General features: G+C 52.9%; 1 long non-coding RNA gene and 1 pseudogene across 2 annotated transcripts in view; both read left to right on the top strand.

Annotated features, from left to right (window-relative positions):
* The window catches only part of LOC146589087 (uncharacterized), a 2,267-nt pseudogene extending 497 nt beyond the window's left edge, over window positions 1-1,770 (top strand).
* The window catches only part of LOC146589086 (uncharacterized), a 110,282-nt gene extending 90,431 nt beyond the window's left edge, over window positions 1-19,851 (top strand). For both annotated transcript variants that reach the window (XR_014897248.1, XR_014897249.1), the window contains exon 3: window positions 19,302-19,851. This is a non-coding gene — a long non-coding RNA (uncharacterized LOC146589086). The remainder of the gene's footprint in view (window positions 1-19,301) is intronic.
* Window positions 19,852-21,719: the final 1,868 nt, after the last annotated feature.

The following is a 21,719-nucleotide window of genomic DNA, read 5'->3' as shown; positions in this document are numbered from 1 at the left end:
AAAAAGAAAAAAAAAAAAAAAAAAAAAAAAAAAAAAAGTAAATACGGTTTTTCCTCTGCGGGAACGTTCTCTTCTCTTTCTCTTTCCAGCTGGAAAAACAAAACAAAATAAAAGGTCCTTCTGCTTTATCTGTAAATCTCCAGTACTTATTCTCCACTGGGTTGCGGAGAACTTGGACCCGTCACCCTCCAAGACACATGCTGAGATTTATGGGTGAGTCCAAGGGCCAGCTGCGCGGAGGAAAGAGCCTTACTCACCTTGCCGGACTGGTATGCCGGCCCTGCCTTTGCAGCCCTCCGCTCGCTCTCCCACCCACGCGTAAATGCCCACCACGGTACCCAAGCATCCCCCTCTCGCACCTCTTCTTGGCCAAGCTGCCGGCCAAAAAAAAGGCCAGGCTGTGGGTGGACTGCGAGCTCTTCCCACCCAAAACGTCCAGTTGTGTGAGGCTGCGTGGCTCATCCGAAACGCATCCACAGCTTGCTTTGGATTTGCAGCCCGGCACCTYGCGCCAGGCTGGCGCGTTGTGTGTCTGGGGCTGCGAAGCGCCACCGCGGGCAGGGCGCGGAGGGTCTCAGTGCGTTCTCCTACGCGTGGTAGTCCGTGAGAGTGCTGCTGCTGCAGCCCGCACGTGCCCGTGTTGGGAGAAATCTGAGGCAGGTGCCAGCTGGGATCCGCGGGGAAAACTGCAGGGGTTTAGCCCCAAGGACTGGTCGTGCTGTCAAGTAATCTAGCCTGTTAATTCACAATTAATTCGTAGTGAGCTCAGGAATTGGAAAGCAGATGGGAGTCCCAGCTCCTCTGGGACAAGCCCCAGGAGGYACCCGACAGCCTGGGAGGATCGCTGCTTCGGTGACCCCCGTTGCACCGAGCTCAGCGTGGAGAGGAGACACAGGGCAGAAGGGCTCGGTGCCACTGGCGCAGCCCTGTAGCTGGCAGAGGCAGCTGGGAAATGGCTGGGGGGCGAGGATGAGGATGAGGATGAGGGCCACCGAGTCAGTCTGGGCTGGGTTAGCAAGATAACCTGGGGACCCTCACTCCAAACCTATTGCTCTCGAGTCCAGCACGTGCTGCCTGCGTCTTCCATTTCTATCAGCCGAGAGTAGCCAGCACATTAAAATGCAATTTTAAAAGGAATAAAGATTTAATCCATCTGTGTTTGAACACAGTCTTTTCCCATATCCTGCTTTTGGCACGTTCTCCCGGCTGGGGCATTGCACCTCACTCCATAACTCGGGCACAGCTGCTGCAGCCGAGGAGGGAGGTGAGAAGCAGCCCCCACAACAGGTATCCTGCACACAAATAAGGCACCAAGCAGCAAATCAAGTTCAGACGTTAATATTTTATTTTTATTGGCTTTTTTTTTCACGTTTTACCCTTTCTGCACCATGACTCCCTGGGGGCCTGGTGTAACATCTGGCCAAGCCACTTCTGGTTCCATTTATTGGCAGATAATTTATTTGCAGATCAGCAGGGAAAAGTGACCCAACCATTTATTGGAGGTATATTGGTTGACCTCTTGGTGATACTACTTGTATGAGGGTTAGTTAGGTGTTTGGGGCCTGATCCAGATCCAAGGAAGTCAAATGGAGATCTTCCCTTTAAGATCCAGGGCTGTTAGATCTTCATCCAAAAACACCGGGGGAAATTAGTCAAATAAATGCTGTGTGAATATTATTGCATATTATTCATTCTCTGGGAATATTTTTTAGTATTATTCACTCCTTGTGCATATTATTAAAGCAGCTCCCACTCAAAGAAGGAAATTAAACCGTTTAAAGCAATCTTGCTCTCTTTTCTGTCCTTTTATCTTCCCTGCTCTCTTTTGCCTTTTCCATCCCTCTCTTCAAACTTTTGCTCCCTTTTCGCTGCCTTTTGCACCCGTAACTGCACCTCAGCAGCCGGCAAGCTCACGGGCAAGGAGGGCAGCAGCACAGCCGCAGTGCGGGCGCAGGTTGGCGCAGGAACCGTCCCCGGGCTCTGGGCTCGTAGAGCACCTCTCGCCACAAGGGCCTGCCCGCGCCGGCGGCCGTGGTCTTCCTCTCGCTTATTTGCATTGCAGCGGCGAGCTCAGCTCGTTGCCTTTGAAAGGTGTCAACAGGCTAATGCTCGCTTGTCAGCAGACTCTTGTGAGCGCTCTTAAACTCTTCGAATGATGATGGATCCCGTTCAAATTCCGTTCCCCGTGTTTGGCTAAAATTACCCAGCTTTCAAAAATATAAATGATTTTTTTCCTTGCACAATCAAAAGCGTGGGCTTATTTTTCTTCAAGTCAAAATCCATAGGCATTTTCCAAGGAGGTATTTTGGAAAAAATAATGAAAATTTCACAAATTTTGCAGCCAAAAGCAATTGACCCTTCTCCCCAGAGGGGAATTTCATTTACTTCTGGCATTGCCACACATACCAGTGGTCAACCCCATTGTACACGTGGCTAATAACAGTGCATAAAGTGAAATAGGATTCTTTGCGTTGGCTTTTGGGAACAACAGCTAGATTCCCTGCTCGTGCGAGCCTGTGCAGCAAGGCGGATGCTTCAGGGCTAGGCACGTGCACTGCTCAGCGACCGGGCCCCGGCGTGCCGGGAAAGGGGCTGCGGAAAGGCGATAATGCAGGAACGCTGCTGCCCAAGGGGGTGCCACGGAGGGAGAGGGAGAAACCAGGAGCAAGTGCGGGAACTGATGCRGCGCGGGCAGGCTCCGGCTTCCCTCTTTGTGTAGTTAAGCTCTTGTTCACTGCAGTCCACACCAGGCCAGGATGCTCAGCARCCCCAAGGACTTTGGACGTGAAGAGCCTTTCCTCTTGCACTGGAATCTGCRTGCTCAGGGACTGCGTGTGCCTTGGGGGTGGTGGAGAAACTGCTTAGCTATTCCCAGGTCCTTTTTCTCCCAGCTGGACCCTATCCCGCTGCTAGGAGCTTTGCTGAATCAGTGGTGGAAGTGCTCTCTCCAAACATGCTCCATGCAGATGGGGCTGTGGTATGGCCCTGGATGAGACTCATCTGTCCTCCCAGGGTCTGACTCATGAGGAACAAGTTGAGGGTGAGGTCCTCACCTTCCCTGTCTCTCCTGGAAATGGCAGGGGGTGGTCATGGGATGTTGTGGCACAGCCAATCTGTTTGAGACCCTCCTATGAAAACCACTGCAGAAACGCACTGCATGATTTTAGACTGCCTTGGCTAGCTTTCAATACACAGTGCTGAGGACTTTGGCCTGTGCTCGCTAGGTGCTCGAGGACAGCATGAACTGGCCACCCATTCAGGCTCTACAGGGGAGATTTTCATCCCACCAGCACAGGCCGAGCATGACGTCAGATCCATCCTGGCTCTGGGTCTCCTGGGGAATTTTCAGGCATAAGTGAGATCAGCCTTTCCTGCCTGTGACCAAATCCAAACAATAAAAAAAAAAAAGAGAGAGAGAGAGATCCAAGCCAAGAACGAAATCACTAAATGCTTTCATAGCTTGGTAGGGCCTCAGGCCAGGTTTCAGCCTTGGTGTCATTTGCCTCTCACTTTCTACAGTGGAGGAACCAGTGAGACCATGCACTAGATAGACCGTTTATGGAAACAAACTGGTTTATCAGACATCTAGCCTCACTGATGGGTATTTGTTTGGAAAAGGGTTAGCTCTAAATGATGGAGGATGTTGACTTGTCCAGTTTCTTTGAACTTACTTAGGGTTAACACAGTTGGGATATCTGCAGGCCCTGCGAGTTCCTCCCCAGTGGATACTCCGTGCTGCCTTTCCTGCAAAGAAAATCAGGCACCTGACACAGATTTATAGCTCAAAGATAAAGAAGCTTCTCATGCTTAGAGGTATTTGTCAAGCAGAGAAGATTTCAGATAGGATGCTTGGCTTCTGCTTTCCACSACTGAATTACTATACAACCTTGGTCTGGTCATTTCCTCTCCCTTGTCTTCTCCTTGGCCTGTGAAGCACAGGCTATGACGCTGACAGGGAATAGCTGAGATCTCCAGCACGATGGCCCTGCAGAAAGCCAGGGGTCAGTGTTATTAAAGATGGTAGCAGTGATGATGTTTTCTTCACAGGATCTTTCTGGGTTCCTACGTTACTAAATCCTTTGCCCTTTCAGTTTCTTGRGAAAGTGTCTGGTTTTCAGCTCCGTGTCTCTCCAGTCTGTCATTTTACAAAAATATACAAATATCCTTTTTTGGGTGATGGATTGGGGCTGCACTTTGGCTTGAATCACACAGCTCAGATGGGAAGARGGGCTTTGAAGTAGTGAAAATTTAACATTCTCGTATCGCCAGCAGAATGGTGCATGGGAGAGAAACACACACTGGGAAACAGAGACCCTGGCTCATTTACTGGTCCAGCATCACCCTATATAATGTTACACACTTAGTTAATTCACCTAAAGGGCATCGTTATCCACAGCTTCCTCTGCAGTAGGAGGGAGCAGGTGGGCTCTCAGGTGGAGCTACACATCCTCTGGAGGACACGCTACTGGCCTTGGAGGGAGCCCAGGTGACTGCCCCTAATGTAGACACGTTGCTTAAATGCTGTAATGAAAGGATTCATTGCCACTGTGGCTCCACGCAAGCCCCGTCCGTGCTGCTAGAGCAATATAATGCGGATTTAAGGCATGTACAGCAAAAAAAACCTCTTCTGCGTTCATTTCTTAACATCCGCTACCGCAGGGATTTGTGTCAGAGCTCCGTTTCAGAGACACCAGGGCAGCAAGAGCATCRCCGGCAGGACCTAGGACACGGGGCACTGAGCACTGGGTGAGACCGAGCTGCGGTTTGTCTCCAGYAACGAGCGCTGGGGCTGTCTCGCTGCGTCCCGGGGCCTTTCCCCCGGCGTGGGAGAGCGCTCCAGTTGGAAAAACGTTAGCAAGGATTCTGACGATTTTATGCTGATTTACTAGCTGAAGCTGTAAATCAGCACTTGTCAGAGGCTTGAGTTACACGTCTCTGCYGGAGATTGATGGAGCCAGCTGCCAGGACGAATTACCGAGCAGCAAACTTGAGTCCGAAATCACTGTTCTAGGCCTTGGAGCGAGCGAAAAACGTGCAGGTGATTGATACAGGAGGAAAAGGCTTTATGTCCTTTCCAACCCGAGTCCTGCATCCTGCCCACCACGACTCGCAAGGTCTCCTGTTTTAAGCCCTGTTTTCAATCTTGCGTTTGAGAGGGACACAGCCGATTTATGAAAAGAGGCTTTGAAGTCCCACCATGAGCATTACGCTTACGGGGGACACGCTCACCTCGCGAAGGCTGTGGGAGTTTGCCCGTGTCTTCTCCGGAGCGAGGCTTTACCCCCCCTGCATAACGCCCGTGGGGAGCCAGCTCAGCGGCACCCCGACGGGCAGGGGTTACTCGGCAGYTCAATAAAACCACGCTCGGGTGACTAGAAAAAGCCGCAGCTATGGCCACGTAGGAGTAAACAGCGAGTTAATAAATAAGGTGCCAGCAGATGGTGCTCAATAATTTGCAGCATCGTTCCTGGGTTTTATAAAMGCAATAAAAAGCAGCCCGTCCCCAGCAAAAGGCTTCTCCTGCCCAGCGCCTTTCAGCCCTTCCAGCCAGAGCGAGGGCAACGCGCGGAGAGGCCAGGCAAGGACGGCGTGCGCGGCCACAGCCTCCTTCTTGCGGTGGCATCCACAGGACGTAGCGAGGATCGGCACTTCGCTGGGCTGGTCCATCATAAAGGGGTTAGAAGTTGTCCTCGTCCTCAAGAGCAACTTTCTGAGCAGAAATCTCAATTGCTGTGTTGTGATGGCTTCTTCATGTTGCCCGGGAAGAGAATTAAATAGCGTCGGTTGCCCCAGAAGTGCTGTTGTAAATACAGCAAGCATGGGCAGAGTCTACTGTGCCGGGCTTACGTTATTTCAAGCACATCACAGCATTAATAAGAAAAGCACCATTTTATTGTGGTGGGATACCAGCGCCGCAGACTCTGCTTCTGCMGCTTGTTTGCATCCTCGGGGTTTTGTTTGTTCAGAAAACATAGTGGGGGAAAAATAACATGAAAAAAGACAGTGCGGTTTGATTTCAAAGGCGTATCTCGCTGCCCCAGGAAGAAAAAATGTCTAATCATATCATTTGCTTTATCTCACTTGGATATTCCACTTCCATCGCTAAACCGCTGTAGCAATTGCTTTGGTTTTTCTCATGCACGAATGGAAAAGTATTAAACACAGYGGCTTTTCGGACAAAATGGTCTCAGAGGCTGGAAGTGGGTTTCTTCTCTTCTATGTGCATTTTCACTGCAGTAACCCACACTTTGCCAGAATTCGTCTTATCCCAGAGGGAAGGTTTTACCTTGCTGCAGCACTAGAGTGTCTTTTTGCTCCCAGAGAGGATGCTGACAGTGGAACAGACTTTGCTCGGGCTGAGAAAATGGGGGCGTTTTGGCATTTTTTGCAGTCATCCTGTGAACTCCGGCACATTCTCTGCTGTGCTGACCGTCTGCATCTCTCAGCTGCCCCGAGCRGTTTGTAGATTTGGGTACTTTCCTGGCTCTTGGCTCTGCTTGGGACAGCCGCGCTGCCCCCACCCCCGGCTCCACTCGCCTGCTCCCTCCTTGCCTTGAGCCCCGTGACTTGCAGCCCCGTGACTCCTGCAACCCCGCTGCTTGCCCACGTGYGCCAAGATTGCCCCAAAATCATGTGGTAGCCGCCCATGACATTCGATTTCTTCACTGCTCTGGCCTCGAGCTGGGGTTTCACAACCCTCGGAGGTTGCAGGAAGGGACCAGCAATAGCAAATTCTTGGGTTTTAGGCCTTCCACTAGCCTCTTACAGATACCATGGAGAAAAGGCTTTTCCCCTCCAGGAGGTGATTGCCACCTCTGGCTGGGGGGTGGTTTGGTCTAAGGACAGGATGGTGGGAGCTCTGGCTGAGATCCTCGCATGTACTATGGGGGCTCGGGGTGATACGTAGCAACTTGCAACAAGCAATCGAATGGTTTGTTTTTCTTGACTTTGAAGGAAGACAGCAGCATCCAGACTGAAAAATATCACAAGTTCGCATGCTTGGTTCAGATCCCCCACCTGCAAGGCCTGCCCTGGGCTTAAATCTCTGCACAGACCCTGGTCGCATGCCCTGTAACCCATCTCAGGTGTCCCTTGGAGCTGCCCTACCACCTCCAGTGGTGGCTGTCCATGGCTTTTAAGAGGACACCAACATAACCTGAACTGAAAATCAGAGATCCCTGAAGTTAGTGGGCAGACAGAGGTTTGTGCAAAGGCAAAAAGACCCTTTTCTCCTCCACATGGAAATGAGTTTGATGGCAGGGTGACTCAAAGTGGTGGGGAAGGTCTCCCAGCAGTGGGACAACGCTGTGGCAGAGCATTCGGGCTCTGCACGAGGTGCATGCGGGAAGGGGCACAGCGCCCGGGGACTGGGCATGCGAGCGCCCAGCCCTCAAAAGACGCTCCAGCCTGGCAAGGAACCACGAGATAAAAAAACTGTGCAAACAGCTCGAGGCAGGAATGCGTTTTTGGCCAGGACTGGTGCCCAGCCTGCCAGGAAAAACGACATTGTCCCYGGGGAAAAGCCGCGTTTCGTGTAATTAGCTCATGTCCCAGCGGGCGCGAGAAGCAGCCAGTTTCGGTGCAAATGAAGTGTGCAGAGCGGCAGCTGCCAAGCAGCCCCCGGCCGCGCGCGCTGCGGGGGCCGGGYGGCGTGGGGGCGCCCCCCGCTCGGCGCAGCCCCCTCGGGGCTTCCCGTCTCCCCGCGGGCTCAGCGGCGTCCCCCGCTCTCGCGGCCGGCCCGTGGCGCTCGGCGCGGCCGCGGCGAGCAGGTGCAGGGATGGAGGCAGGAAGCTCTTTATAGGGCTTAGGAAAAGCTGAGGTTTCTGGCAGATTCTTGAGACGTTAGGTTTGGCCCCGGGCTCAGCTGTATAAATTGTGGGATTACAGTCAAACATGAAACTGGAGCAACAGTCCAAAGGCAGAGCTGGCAGCTGGCTGGATGTATTTTTTTCTCTGTGCAAGAATATCCAAGCCAGGCCCTTGGAAGAGAGAAAGGTGAGGAAGAGGGAAAAGAAAAGAAGGGGAGCCCAGAGAAATGGGGGTGGAAATATCAATGCCCTCTGTCCGCGGAAAGCTCGTCTACCAACTCTCCTGGGTTAGAAAATAGAGCTAGGTCTTGAAATTTGCTCTGACTCAAGGTCTCAAAGCCGCCAATGTCCCTCAGCATGTTTCACCACCACCACCAAAGTCCCACAGCGCCAAGCTCTCACTGATGGCACACAGGTCCCCTGGTCTCCCGGACCTACTTGCAGGTGCAAAAGCTTGTGGCACCTCAAGCAGGAAGGTGGGGGTGAGAAGAGAGGGGAGACCTGGACAAGGAGATTGCAAAATGGGAAGCATCCACCAAGCRGGACAGCCAGGAGGGGCCTCATGGTGGAGGTGCTGGGAGGAACCAAAGCCTCCCTGGGGACCAGGCACCTTGTGCCACCWGCTCTGCTGTCCTGGCACCATGTCCCCCATGAGATCGGGCACTCTCTCGTGGCCCCAGCTCCACCACTGCGCAAATGGGAGATGCTTCTCTGCTGGGGCCTGATGGGCACGGGGATTATTCCTGCTTTTGTTTGAGAGGCGTTTTGCTTTTCAAGATCGCGGTCTTGCACTGGGTTGACCTCCTGTGTTTTATTGCCGTTTGGTTTGGATTAGCTGACTCATTGTTTATGGCGGTGTTTCAGGGCCATTTGGTGGGGCTGAGACAAAAAAATTATCTGTGCTGGGCATGCAGGGAGATTTTGTCTGTAGAGCATGGATGCACTGTAAGATAAGCAAAAAACAGTATTTTACTCGGAGTCTTGGAGAAAACTTTGATTTTTCATAGAGAATTTCCTCCTGGATGCAGATAGCCCCCAAGAACATTTGGGCTAGTTTGTCCCTCACATCAGGATCAGAGCAGTGGCTAATTAGCAGGGAGGAGGTCAGCTCCATGTTGAGATGTCCGTGGAGATGTCCTCCTGGCAGATTCCTCCTAGTCCCAATTCCAGCCCTGCTGGAGTTCATGGGAGGTTTTCCATCGATTTCATTGTGCTCTGGGTCCGACTCAGAGAAGACCACAGCCCTGGCTCCTCTGGGACCTGGGATTTCTAGCAAATCACATCCCCGCTCGTACCTGCGCTCGCTCACTATGTCCGGCTCTTCAGCTCCAAACTGTCACACTGCACCCTGGCACCTCGCCACCCCGCAGAGCAGAAGAACTTGGCAAAATGGCCAAAGATTCAACAAATGCTGTCACCAGCTACCCTGCAATGGAGCAGCATGAGACTCATAAATAACAGCGAGGGCGTCACYGTGTTTGCACCACCAGGGCTGGGATGTGTTTTGAGGCAGGAGGCTGCGGACAGGAAAATGGGAGGACAGGGATGCTGGTGAGACCCAAAGGGCAATGGAGGACTTCCCTGGGACACAGCGTGAACCTGTGGTCACAGCCGCTGTCCTGGGCTCACATGTCCCACCTCCTGTGTGCTGCTGTTCCACAGTCCTGCTCCCGGGTCTGCCTGGCCAACAGTCTGGGGCTGCTGGCCCAGGTCCCTTTGCAAGGACCTCGATCTTCTCATCTTCTTTTTGTGCTGACCAGAGCTGCCAGTTTTGCCCCAGATCTTGAGGATACTCCATTAAAAAGCCCCCCAAGCAGAGCTGTCCCTGGCTTTTCAGGCCCCGAGGTGGGTTTCAGCCCCTTGGCTGCGCACACCAGGCTTCCTCTCCTCTACGTCTACTTGTGTGCGAGCACGCAACAACAACAGCTAGTGTTCTCCGTGCATGAATACTGACATTTACTGCGTGCCAGTGCTCGGCGCCGGGGCTGCCACAGCCCGGACAGCTAGCGAAGGCTCACACTGGCGTTTCCATGATCAAACCCACTTTGCAGAGACAAGGTGTAGCTCGCTGAGATACGCTTTCCCCCAGCTGAGATTTGGTTTCGCGGCAGGGGGTAGGGGGAGCAGACTTCAGCAGTGCTTTCTCCTTCTGGTCCTGCCTGTGGTTTGACTCCAAAAAGCTGGCGATAAAAATGGCATCCATGTGTATCGCTTGCCCCAGATGGAAACTCGCTGCGTTTACAAGTGGAGAGGTTATTTGCTAACCTCCCACGCGGGCAGGTTCAGCCCGAGAGCTGGCGGCAGAGCTGGGCTCTTGCGTCCTTTTTCACCACCAGCAATAGCGATTCTGCAAGAGACTTGTAAGAGCTGGGTGTGAGCTATAAATGTCAAGCGTGAATACCAGCCCAGGTTTCAAAGCTCTCCTACCTCCGGGGCTGGTTCGCTCCAGGGTTTGGGTTCAGCTCATGGCAGAAACAAGGGCAAAGTGACAAAATTCGGATCAGATTTGTGTTTTTTTGGGGGGGAAATGCAACATGTACTCCGTAGGCTTGGCTACTGGATTAGCTCTTGCGAGGCTTTGCTAGTCCACCCGCTGCCCTGTTGCAAACTCGGAGCACGGCTGGCAGGTCCCTGCGCTGCAGGCAGGGTCTGTCCAAGGACGCTGCCGTTGGCCCGTGGTGGGATTTGCTTTGCGTCCCCTGCGCTGGTACCAGAGAAGCAGACGCTCCGGGGTGACCCCAGGGTTGCAGGATCCAGCGGGCCAAAGCGTCCGTCTCGGCCGTCCTGCCCCCGAGCCGCCTTTGGGGAGGGCGTCGATGAGAAGAAAACGCTTTGATTCGGCGGAGGAGCGTTCCCCCGCCCGCGCCCGCCGATAACCCCAGCCTCGCGCTGGCGCGGGCCCCCGGCRGGGAGGGAAGTCGCACCTCATATTTCTAACATGAAAGCCCGGAGCAGGAGCCGCCCGGCCAACACGTGCGGGCTGCCCGTCCGGCTTGGGCGGCCGCGGCCCCGGGCAAACGGCCCAGGCTCCGGGGGCCCGGCTCCTCTCGGGCTCTCCGTCSTCCAGCGCCGCCCCCGGGGTCCCGGAGAGACTTTGCTCTTCCCAGCTGCCTGCGCTCTGAGCAGCGCGGCCTTCGCGTTGSCCTCGTGGGGGTTTTGGCGGGGTGGTTTTTCTTAAAAATCTTTAATACCATGTTATTTTTATATAAGCCTCTTTCCAGGACGGGACCTATAAAATGTTCGAGCGATAACAAAGCGAACAGACCTTCTGTCCCCTCTCCCTGGCCCTTCCTCCCCGAGTAAATATTTTTAGCTCTCGTAAACACAAGCTATTAAGCACTTGAGAGTGAAAACCGGCGCTGTGCATCAAGGGGGAGGCAGCCCGTGCCGCTCGCTCGCCACGGCACGATCCGGCTGGACGGGCGGACGGAGCCGCGGGCCGGCCTGGTTAAAAACCTCGGCTGAGCAGAGGCCCCGGGCCTCACTGGCTCAGCAACCAGCAGCTGGAAATGGAGGGCCCCGTCGAAGCAGGATTTCAACCTGAGCAGTGTCCARAATCGACATCTGCATGCCAGGGACTGAAAGTATCAAAATCTGGGTTTGAGACCCGTAAAGGGCCATGGGCTGGAAGAGGACCTGGGAACGGCTGAGATCTCCTGTGCTTCAGCCCACCGTGGCTCCTTGGTGGAGGTGTTTCCATGCCGGAGGAAGCCCCGAGCCTCCGGGACCTCCGGGACCTCCCGGGCCTGCAGGACTGCAGTCTCGGCGCCCGCATGAGCCCAGGCTCAAGTGCGAGCAGAGCAGAGCATCAAAAACAAGGCAAAGGAATTGCTCCTGCAACTTGAACCGAGGTCTAAGCAGGCTCGGCAAAACGSTGGCTGCTTCGGTGCCCAGCCCGCCCGGGACTCGAGAGCCAAGCCGAGCGGTGACTTTGGCTTCGGCGCAGGCAACGCCACACTGCCCGGGGTGCTTTGCTGGGTCCTTTGCCTGCTCAGACAGTTATCTTGAACAAAGTAACGTTTCTCCACTGTGTAAGCCCTGCTTTGATCACACAACATAACTGGAGTCTTCAACGAATTTTTCCCAAATTCRTGGAAAAGTTCATCCTTCTTTTTTCACTTCTTTTTCTTTCCTAGTCAAAATATTGACATTCGGGGAAGCCTGAGCAGCTGCAGCATTTCTCTGTTCTTTGTTGGAGGCTAGGGCAATGTTTTTATACAAATTACACAACGGACCACAAAGAAGATAAATAACTTGCCCACAAAGATTATCCAGACAACTGAGTAGTGAAGCAAGAAATGCAGTCCGGGGGATGTGAGGTCTCAGGGCTGAACCCAGCTTGCTAGCGATTAGTGGGAGGGGTGGCATGTAACCCGACGAAGCCTTGGTGCCTCCCTCCTGTATCCGGGCTGACCAGTGCAAGACATCACCAGCGAAGGGACATCCAGCAGTGGCTGGAGAAAGCTGCCAGCACCAGGGAAGGAAATTGGGAAAGGCTTTGATGAGTGCAGATACAGCATTCGTTTGAATGCAACAGCCCTTGGAAGAACCAAGGGACTAAGGGCCCGGGCAGAAAGCAGCTTTCTCCGTCTGGCCGAGGCAGCGGGTCTCAGGGCTTGCTGAGCATCCTCCTGTCCCTTGCAGGAGTCACCCGAGGGAGATCTAGAGCTGCAGGCCTGGTCTGCGCAGGAGACCGGAGCTGGGCACGCATCCAAAGTTCAGGGCAAGGCATGACTCCGACTGAATTTCCCAAGCTACCCGAGCCCCCTGGGTTCGTGAGCTTTGCGGAGTCTCCTGGGATCAGATTCCCATGTTGGATTCCCAGCTCTGGAAGCTAGAAAGCTTCCCAAAGGGGCCAAAATACCATCTGCCGAACAGCCTTGTTCTCAGGCTGTTTGGGATATTTTTATTTCTTAACAAAGCAAAAAACACAGAGGAATTTATCCCTACTTTGAGGGTCCTATTCTCCTTCCTCCTGGGGAGCTCCYGTCCCTCTGCCTTTCCTCCTGCAGTGCTAAAATCAGAGGCCGCCTCCTCTAACTGCCCTGGCTGGGTTAATTAAGGGATCTTAATGCAAGATCCCTTGCATTAAGACGTCCAAGGGACAAGCACTGGTTGAGGCATCCACGTCGTCTGTAGGGATGTGCATCCCTTTGCCAGGCACCTTCTGGCAGCTCGGCAGGGTTTGCAGGTCCGGACCCTCGAAGAGCCGTGCACATGCTGCCTGCGAGCCGGAGCCCACGTAGGGAAGGAGCTGCCATCCTGAAATAATGTTATCTTAGCAAATTGTTTTGTTATGGTTGCCGGATTCCTCGAGGAGCATTGCTTAATCTAGAAAAGCAACAGTTCGCAAAGCGGCGGAAAGCTCTTCATTATCAGCTTTGAGAAGCTCACAGATGAGAGATTAGTGGGAAAGGCCCACAAATCCACTTCCTCAGGAAAGAAAAATATGGGATCTCTCTCCAGCAACATGTGCAGCTGCTCTGGAAATACTCTGTGCACTCAGACGTGAGCTCAGCTATCGCCAGGCAGCCGCTCCCGCCCCGACCGTCCGAGCTGGCATCAGCAGGTGAACGGACTGGGGCTGTGAGCAGCCATCAGCATTCATCTAGCTAACAAAATATAATGCACAGTATAACGGGGAATATAATTCTACATTTGCATTACTGCAAAATGGAGAAAGGARGAGCTGCCCACCTGTGACAACATGGAGTCTCTTCATCTCCTCATTCTGCTACATTCTTTGCCTTGTTTTTCACAATATTTTGATCAAACCCCAAATATTTCTATTTAGAGAGGCAGAGCACTGGCTCACAGGATGCAAAAATGACATGTCATGTTGTTTCACCTCCCCTCAGGTGCCGCAGGTGGCCGGGAGCCCCCAGCCTCCTCCCTGACCGGACACTGTCCCACGGTCTGCTTCGTGACTGTGATTTCCAGGGCGTGTGACTGCCCGTACAAAAGGCACTGGTCCGGCTTGTGTCTGTGCCTATCTCAGGGAGGGTGAAACAACAGGGGTGTGCAACCAGGCCAGAGAAARTAGAGAAGATACAATATAAGGACATTACGAAAGTCGGACTGCCAGAGATTTTGAGTTGTGCATCTTGGGGTGCAGCCACCTATGCAACTTGTTCTCTTTCGTGCCATGTTATTTTTCCTAACTTTTTTGTGCTCTGGGATCTTCTTTTTCTTCTTTTTTCTTTTTAAGGTGCCCACAGAAATTGCAGTCGGTCAGGGGAAAAGAGGCAGAGCAGCAGGCTGGAGGACTAAAGCAGCGAACACAAGAGGTGCTTGTGCTCCCTGCCGTTTACAGTCGCTCTTGGCTAGATGCTGATCCAGCAAAGCAGGATGATTTCTTCCCCTCGCATGCTTGGCTTGTACCGAGACTCAAGAGTGCTCATTTCTATAGTGCAAAATGCCTTGCATATCTCTTGCTAGCTCTTGGCTCGCTGTCCAAACCAGAGCCCTAAAACCGCTCAGCCGGGTTTGGCATCAGGCCTGCTGCTGCCTCCTGTTAGTCCTCCGGCCGGGGCACTGAAGGCTCCCGTGCGGGAATCTGGTTGAATTTTGTCCTGGTTGCCGCCTCCGCAGCCTGGATTTGAGCAAGAGCTGTCCATTGCTTCTAGCCTCAGAGGTCATCTGGCACCACGCTACGCGGCACGCAAGAGAAGAAAAGGCATACGTGTAGGCGAACCGCTTTCAAAGAGCAGCATACACAGAAATAAAAGAGCCATCCAGAAGAGACAAAAAGATGCCTGGCATAAAAGCGTGGAGGAATCRAAATAGCAGCATGTAGGAAGCTATGTCCTTTATGAGGGCTGGTAAATCACTGAATAGGCCCCCAGAGCAAGGCTGTTTTGCAAGGCAAGGTAGTTTCTCTCCATCATACAGATATGTGCACTGAGGGCATTTGCCCCCTGGCTGCACRGCCTGTGATAACGTTGCTGCAAGTCGAGCGAACGTTTTTTCCAATGGAAAAGCAGCCATGGCCACTTTAAAGAAGCTCCCCCATTTCTCCCAGTACTTCCATTGCAAAAGCAGCCAGGGCCGCCAAAGCAAGGCCCCAAATCCTGCTCAGACTGCATGCTGCACACAAACAGAATTAAAAAAAAAGGAGGGGGTCCAGGCTCAAAGGAGTAGTTTAATCTCAAAGTGAGCAGATGGAGGCATAGCCTCCCAGGCTTGCCACCCCTCAGCTCCCTCCAGAGTGGGAACTTAAACACTTTTTGAAAAGATCTTCCTAAATTACTTGCTTCCAAGGGGACGGATGGATGGTGGCCTCAGAGCTCCTTCACGCTCCACGGACTCTGAAAGGAGCCAAGAGCTTGTGTTAGGTTTAGGATTAGGATTAAGGTTAGGGTTAGGATTAGGGTTAAGGTTAGGGTTAGGATTAGGGTTAAGGTTAGAGTTAGGGTTACGCTGGGGTTGGGGATAGGTTTAGGGTTGGGGTTAAGGTTGGGATTGGGGTTAGGGTTAGGGTTGGGGTTGATGATAGGTTTAGGGTTAGGGTTAAGGTTGGAGTTAGGGTTACGGTTAGTGTTGGGGTTAGGCCCAGAGGAACCGGCAGGACAGAAGCAGCAGGGTAGGGGGAACAGAGGAGAAGAGCTGTGTCCCAGGCCCCAAAATGTCTCATCGTCACCCTCTTAAAGATTTATCCCAGAGGGGTTCAGCTCGCTGTCCCAAATGGGCAGGATTTCAGGCCTTTCCCAGACAGTGGTGTGCTTGCGTCTCCCCCAGCCAGCAGCGCAGCCTGGCACCCGTCAGCGAAGCCCCCCAGACCCGTCTGCTCCCCCGTCGTGTTGTTTGGTTTATCAGCGTTTTCAGCCTCTACGCTCTCCGCCGCAAGGGGAATGTTGTCGGGTTTTTATCTCCTTTCCGCTCCAGGTTTATCAGTTATTTATTTATTTGGGTTTATTGCTTTCCATGTTCGTTTTGTCGTTTGGTTTACTCAGTCCACAAGGCTGCTGAAATGAGGCACCGAAAAAAAAAATAAGTACAAATAATTATTATTTGGATGTTCTCTGGAACAAACCGAGAAAGTGTCTCTGGGGAAAGGGTGGGATTCGCCTCTGTTTGTTTCTTCAGAGACAGTATTAAAAAGAAGAAATGTGGAAAGGCTGCTGGAATAGTTAACCCTTGCCGGAGCTGCGTCTTCAAGCCGGCGGCGGGAGCGCGTGGCAGGATGCGTGCGCCGGGGGCCCCAGAGCCCTCTCACGTTGCCTTTGGTGCGCCGAACAAAACTTCTGAATTCCCTTCGTCCTGCGACAACTCGTTGGCTTTGCAGCAGAGCTAATTTTGTGCCTTTTTCTTTCTTTTTTCTTCTTTTTTTTTTTTTTTTTTTGCTAAAAGGAAACAAAGCCCCTGACTCACCCCCAGCACACGCACGCGACGTGCGCTAATCAGAGCAGATATTGCTTTTGGGGGATCCAAATAGGAACCGCCAGCGGCAGCAGCCCGCAGCTCTCCTGCCGAGACCCCCGCCGCGGAAAGCCACCTCGGCTGCACGCTGCCATCTTCCAGCAGCTTTTCCTCTGCCGTCTCCCCATGGAAAGCTCCAAGTGAAAAAAAAAGGCCAGGCTAGCAAACATCCTCTTATGCTTTTCCTTTCCCAGATGCCTGATGCGGATCACTGAGGTTCGCTGTGTCCCAGAGCCGAGGTTTCCCGAAGCGCGCTGGGGTGAACTTCGAAAGCCCCAGATCACCAATTACTTCCAAATCCCCTTTGCCTTTTGGCTTTGAAAACGTCGGCGTAAATGCCCCGTCCCCAAAGCCGCCAGGAGCCCCAGATGCCCGGCTCCACTTGAAGCACCAGCCCGCCCTGCTAGCGGCAGGGGCCTTTGCTGCCGCGCGGGTGTCCCCTGCCCCTTCAGGCTGACGCATGGACTCGGGTAACGCTCGGTCTCCGTGCCAGGTCCACCCCAAAACCCCCAAATGGCCCTGGGCTTGGAGAAGCTCTCAGCGAAGCAGTTCTGCTCCTGCCCGGCTGTGCAGCAAGAGGCAGCTCGTAGCTCCGGGCCAGCAGGACTGGCAGCTGCCTTGCCGGCTGGGAAAACCTGCCCTTCCCCTGCAATCTCACCGTTACGCAGAGAAGCCCTTCTTTCTCAGCTCCTTCTCCCCTGCTCAGCAGCGCCAACTTGAACCGTTTTATCTAAGCCTTGCATTTTTTTTTCTCTGTCACCTCATGCTCCAGAGCTGGAGATCTGCAACTAGGAGGGCAGCTCAGCTTTTGCCACAGAAGAGGTTTTCTTGCCCCAGCTTCCAAAAATGCCTGAAAACATGACCAGGATGCAACCTGGTGCTCTGAGCCCAAGAGGAAAATAAAAAGAAGCCCACATACACCATTTGTAAAGACAGCTTGTTATTTTTAAGGCCAACCTCATCGTTTTTGGCACTTGGCTTATGGTTTTAAGTATTTTGGGCTGGCAATACAGTGGTCTGCCTAGTGAGAAGTGCCTGGCTCTGGCATGGTGTTACCCCGTCTCGCTCGGCAAGCCCTGCTGCGGGGGGATTTGGGGGCAGGTCGCATCCCGGTGCCGATCTCCGCCCCGAGCAGCAAAGCAAACCTCTCCTGCCATGCTATAGGGACAGCTAGACCTGCTACCTGCAAGGCCATCGGTAGCAAAAAAGCGAGTGAAACCGGTGAAGCAATATCCGTTGAGCCCGATAAAATGAGGAATATGCAGGAGACACTTAAAAAATCCATAAAGCCTTTATCATTGCCTTGGCACTGGAAATAGGAGGGGGGAAAGATGCATGGAACGATGCAGTATTATTTATATTGGAGGTTGTCTTATATATATATAAGGGCTTTAGACAAAAATGCCTTAAGATTTTGTTCTTCACGTCTTCATCAAGATTTCATCCCTTCTCTTACCTCTTCCCTTTTTCCTCCTAACAAGCACAAAAGTAAGGTCAAAGGGAAAGAGCCCAAGATTCCCTTTTCAAAAAGACACACATTTCAAGCAGTTTCAGACAACCAGGAAAAAAAAGCTATGTTGCAAGCAACATAAAAGTGTTTTTCCATGCCTCCCCTGTCACTTTTTGACAAGCTCTCATGCAGGCGTGTTTTGCCTGCGCCCCTGGGGACCGTGTAACACAGCAGATCACAACCACGGGGGGTCTCTGGCTGCTCTGTGATGCCCTGGAGACGTGGAGAAGCCAAAAATTGGGATTCAGGTGGGATAACAGCTGCTTTGCATTAGCAGAGCTAGGCAGCGGGAGTCCACGAGTGCGTCTCCCTCTCGAGGTTTCCCTTGTTTTCACTCTTTCGCCGTGTTTCCTTTTCCCTCCCTGCACTCCCCTTTTCCTGCCTTTGTGATAGAAAACACAGCCCAGGTTCTCTCTGTCTTTCAGTGCCCATTTTCCTTCATGTTTGTTTTTCTGCCTGACATAACCTCACCTCGAGGTAAGGAAATGCTGGAGCCAGGGGGCTAATGGGAAACTTGGGAAAACTGTGATCAGGTCCATCCCTTGCCATAGCCATCCTGCGTGACCCTGAGCAAGACCCAGCTCTTGTTTCCCCTTAAGTTAGCTAAGGAGGGAAGAAGATACGGCCTTTAGTTTCTCTAAGCTCGGTTAACATATAGCATGGGGATTTCAGCGCTTCCCAAACTCCCCAGGATGCCACAAGATGCCCAAATGCTCTGACAGACAAGGCCATGGGGGTAGCTTAAGTAGACTCCTTTCTGTCTGCCCTTTTCTCATCATCGGGCTCCACCTTTCCCTCCATCCTTGGTCCAGATGTCCTTCCCGTACCTCTCATGCCTGTGTATATAAAGCATATGGGGCTGTCTCTGGACAACATATGTCATCAAGAACATAGAGAGGCTTAATTATCTCTGTCATGATGATGTGGTCCCTGTAGTGACTATAATTTTGTTAACATGTGTTTCTGCTATTCAGATCCTGCATGTTGCACTTTGAAAATATTGCAAATGATACATAGTTGACTAAAAGACTGAAGCAGTATATTAACAAGAAAAGGGGTCTACTTGGTGACGTGGGGAGGGATATATTTAGTACATTCCCTGAGCTCTGTACACCACAAAGGCTTTGATTCAGACTCAATGCAAACTTCAAGCATGTGCGTTAAGTTGCTTTGCTTAAAGGCTGTACTGAGCTGGGAGGTGCTGAAGTGCCTGCTCGAAATTAAGAACATGCTTAAGGACGAGGAAAAAATGTGCGGCATTTAAAAATTAATAGCAATTAAGCACCAAAACATATCGCTAAGTGGTGCGGTGGCAAAGGGACGGAATGTATCGGTAGGTGAAATTTGGGATTAAACAGCTGTGCTGAAGATCAGAGCTTCGTGTCCAGCCAGTGCCGCCCAGGCTAGCGTTGACTTTTGCACCTTCTGCTACGACGCTGCTTCCGCTCAGTCTGGCGTGCAGGGCCGCTTTGCTCCGGGCGGGTTAGGGGTGCGCTGCCCCCTCGATTACTTTATTATCCCTTCGTAATCCCAATGCAACTTATTCTCATCCCTCTCCTTTGCAGGAAAGAGATGCTACCGTTCCTCGCCGAAGGAGAAGCCCAGGCAATATTGCTCGTGTCCAAAGGCACAACCAGAAGGGGAACATGACCTGCCTTAAACTCCCATTTACAGACAAGCACACCCGTTTCTAAACGGTGCACCCTGGACTTGATGCTCACAGCCACCTGAAAGGGTGCAAAATGCTCGGTCAAAACCCTGCAGTCTCTAAGCAGGTTTTTTTTTTTTTTTTTTTTTTTTTTTAGTTTAGAGCAAAAAGCAGTTGTTACTGTCACTGGGGCTTCGGTGCTCCAAATAATTGCCTTTATGCGTGGATTACATATATTGTTGTTACCTACAGGACTCCAAAATAGTTTTCCTTGAGGGCTTATATTTCCAGAGCTGTCAGTCCAACACCTTTCACCAGCACTAAATTCATTTACAAGGAGAAAAAAAAAAGTTTGAAAAAATAAATAATCAAGCCACATTAAATAACCATTTGGGAGACCATCAGCCTCCCAGACTCGCTTGGCTGGACTTGATATTAATTATGCTAAATCCAAAAGCAGCACCTACCCCAGGAGTCCACTGGAAAGCTCTCGCCGTTCCCCCCATGGCTGCAGCTTCCAAGGGCTTTACCTAATGGAGGGTTATAATCTTTAACAGCTGCCGGGTTCGCTCGGCTCCTTCCCTCACCTTCACCGGAGATGCTGACGCGGTCCTCGGCCCAGGAGCACGGTCCCTCTGCTTCTGCCATCGCTTCTTGGCCTTTGTAGGAGCAACAGTGTGAGCCGGAGAGCTCGAGCTGCTCTGGAGGAGCAGTGAGCCGGGGGGGGATGAGGGGCCGCTTGCCGTAAAGCCGCGGGGCCCTGCTTGCCAGATTGGAGTTGGCCGGACAGTTTTGGCACTGGTCTTATAAAAAAAAAAAGAGAGAGAGAGAGAGAGAGAGAAAAGAGCAAGGAAAAGGCAGCTTGTAGGAACGTGTCAGTTCGCTGGCTGGGGCGGACGGTGGATCCCCGAGGAGGTTTCGGCTGCGTTACTCCGCAGCGGACCCACTGCCCGTGTCGGTGGGCTCCCGAGCGCCGAGTTTCCTGCAAACGCAGGAGTCAGGCTCACCCAGAGCTGCCCTGGTGGGCGAGAGGCCTTTTCGCCTTGGAGAACAGGGATTTCACAGCCCAGCGGGCAGGTCCCGAGCGCCGGGGCCGCCGGGGAAGCCCAGCCTGGCGCAGAGAGGCGAGCGCCCGAAGGGCGCGAGGGGCCGGTGCCGAAATCACCTCCGTCCCCCCCCGGCACCCTCGGCCAGAGCCCGAGCTCGGGGCGGCCCTTCCTTCCCCGCCGGGCACGAGCTGCCTCTTCCCGGGGGTTTGCAGCCGTTTCCCGCGCTAGCGGGCGATGCCGGGCGCCCCGATGCCCGCCGGCGTCGGACGAGCCCCCGGCGCCTCCGGAGCTGAGCACGGCTCTGGAGCCACCTAGTGACACGGCGCGGCGTGGTGGGGACCCCACGCGCCCCGGGGAACSAGGCAGAGCCCCGGCCGGCGGTTTTGCCTGCCCTCCGCGGCCCTGCTCCACGTCCCCCCGCTCCGTCTGCCGGCGCCGACCTCGCGTGAGCGTCCGTGCTTGCTTTCGGGACGCCAGGCAGGGCCAGAGCTCTGCCTTGCCCTTCGCAGCTTGTTTCCCCCTGGGAGCCGTGTTCTGCATGACATGTGTTAYCAATTAGGTCCATTTGTTCAGCCTACGTCTGGTTTTGCTTTTGTCTCCTGGCAAAAATAATAATAATAATAATAGTAATAATAATAATAATAAAAAAGCAGGATCCCAACCTCGGAGAGCTGAGCTGCAGCCACGTCTTGGGCAGAACGAGAAACCCTTGACCAAAAAGAAACACGGGGCGCGATTCCCGACCTTGCMGGGGAGGGTTTTTTCCTCCCTGACGTTACACTTCAGGTAACCTCTTTTTTTTCAAGCTTCTCGAGTTTCAGCTTAGAACAAATTAAAACAAGCAGAATTCCAGGCAGTCCCAGATGCGGGATCAGATTTTAATTTCAAAACGGCATTTAGTATGCACTGACCAAGCCATCTTCGATCCTTGGACTCAGCTAGGGATACACCAGGGATATATTTGGAGCAAAACACTCAGTGGTTTGGCTGGTAAGCACCAGAGGACCCTGATTCTCAGCAAATCCCTCTGTGTATTAAATCATTTAGAGAGTTTAGCGCTTGTTATATGTGTTACTGTAAGAGCCCAAGAGGCTGAAGGTCTCCGTGTGTCAGCCACGCACAGCAGCGGTGCCTCGAGCTGCCGCGCCGCGGAGGTTGCTTCCATTTCCGTGCCATTTGCGCTCCCGAGAGCAGCGGAACGGCTGTGCTGGGTCAGCTCGGCCCAACGCAGGTGCCAAAGGAAGCAGTTAAGACCAGGGCAAACGCGCGGTGCGAAGAGAATGGAT

Source organism: Rhea americana, unplaced genomic scaffold (genome assembly GCF_003343005.1).
Source record: "Rhea americana isolate MKP2758 unplaced genomic scaffold, rheAme1 scaffold_48, whole genome shotgun sequence".
NCBI classification, from domain to species: Eukaryota; Metazoa; Chordata; class Aves; order Rheiformes; family Rheidae; genus Rhea; species Rhea americana.
Note: the sequence above shows the minus strand (reverse complement) of the source record. Positions and strands in the feature narration are given on the sequence as shown.